Source organism: Microplitis demolitor, chromosome 9 (assembly GCF_026212275.2).
Source record: "Microplitis demolitor isolate Queensland-Clemson2020A chromosome 9, iyMicDemo2.1a, whole genome shotgun sequence".
In the NCBI taxonomy this organism is placed as follows: Eukaryota; Metazoa; Arthropoda; class Insecta; order Hymenoptera; family Braconidae; genus Microplitis; species Microplitis demolitor.
Window position 1 is genome coordinate 1422025 of NC_068553.1, and position 1891 is coordinate 1423915.

General features: G+C 24.2%; 1 long non-coding RNA gene across 1 annotated transcript; it reads right to left on the reverse strand.

The window, feature by feature from the left end:
- Positions 1 to 235: 235 nt before the first annotated feature.
- LOC103573006 (uncharacterized) lies at positions 236 to 1567 on the reverse strand. Its single transcript, XR_549143.2, has 2 exons — positions 1439 to 1567; positions 236 to 516 (listed from the first exon to the last, which is right to left on the reverse strand). It is a non-coding gene; the product is annotated as an uncharacterized LOC103573006 (long non-coding RNA).
- Between the last annotated feature and the right edge of the window lie 324 nt (positions 1568 to 1891).

Here is a 1891-nt window from a genome sequence, read left to right on the forward strand (position 1 = left end):
AAAAAAAAAAAAAAAAAATATGAATTTTAAGAGGAAAGAAAAATAAAAACAAGTATCAGAAAACAATTTAACATTTTTTTTTTTTTTATTAATATTTGTTCTTTTAATATCTCAATAAAAATAATCATAAATTTAAATTCTTTATAAAAAAAAAAAAAAAAAAAACTGTCGTAAAGATTAAAAAATTTTTTTCTCATAAAATATTTAGTCATCAAATTTTACTGCACATCATATATTTACATCACAGTATCAAAGATATTTTATTTTATTTTTAGTAATTATGTCAGAATTCTTGCAAAAAAGAAAAAAAAAATAAACAATTGAAGTAAATTTCGATTTATTTTTTGGCGTTGTCATAAGAAATATAATCAGGATATCTTGGATAGAACCATGCGCCTCCCCATGAATTTGTAAATACAGGTGTCGCCATTGTGTGGGCCGTTATAACCAAAACGACGGTAATAAACAATAAAAATTTTGAAATGAACGTCATTTTAAATAAAAATTATTTTTTTTCTGAAAAAAAAAATATTTAATTAATAATAATAATTATTATTTATAAAATTAAAAAATAAAAATATATAATTAATATTTGATAATGAATAAAAGTAAAAACAGAGTAAGACAGATTATTGAAATTTGATGAAATAAATAAAATATATAAACAAGCAATAATGACTTACAAAAAAATTTAAAGAATCAAAAATTAATTTTTAAATACAGTACTACCTAAGTAAGTTACGACGATTTGGGACCGTCGTAATAGTTTAAGGGGCAATAAAAGTATTAGTCTCGATTGACCTGGAGCTAGGAAGGGTATGTAGGTGTGAGGGATCGTTAGTGTCTGTAAATCCAGGCAAAAAAATTTATCAGTAACATTTAATTTTTCATTTCTCGAAATCAATATAAATAATTATTATTTAATTTTACTTGCAATAATGAATCAAATAAATTTTTTCTTAAATAAATAAATTTTTAACGATTGTTTTATTAGAAAAAAAATAATGATTAAGTAAATAATATTAGAAATTTTAAATATTCATTTGTTTTATGATTAATATTAAATCTGATATTAATTTAAAACTTAAGTAACGGCTGGATGGGTTATCTTAAAGTCTAATAAACTAAATTAACTCAAAATTTATCGATTGTATATTTTTTACAATTTTAGCATGTCCACATTACCCCTCAAAATCTCATGAAATGATCAGCTACTTTATAAAATACAATAAACATACTCTCACACACACACTATGAAACTGAAATGTAATATGAGGGTCTCAGGTAGTTCGAAAATTTTTTTTGGTGGTTTAGAGTTAAGCACGAGTTGTAAAAATGAGAAAATTCGTAATAGTGTAAGGTCGTAACTTACTCAGGTAGTACTGTAATTAGTTTGTAATTGTGGTTGAATAATTGTTTAATAAATATTTATGCTTACCAGATGTTTCAATCGATATTATCTCAAGTAGATCGAGTGTCAAACAAAGTCTAAATAATTGTTATTATTATTTGAAGTGTGTCGCTTACAACTGTCTCGATGCTTGTGACTATTGTACTTGGCCTCCGGTCTTTTATATGTACGTGCGCTAATACATCAGCTGTATTTACAATGACGTACATTAGATTTATGAAGTCAAATACGGAATATTTTGCTTCAGATACGAGCTTAGTGATTGTACATACTATAGTCTCGTTGTATGGACCCGAAAATATTTATTAACAATTTATAAATATTACTATCTATGCATTAATGCGTTTATCAATTAAATGATAATTTAACAAAAATATTTATAGCTCTTATATATAATATAATTAAATTACAATTTTTTTGTATTTATGGTTCAACTCCACAGCGGATGAAGCCATTGGCTCTAGGTAGATCTATTGTTGA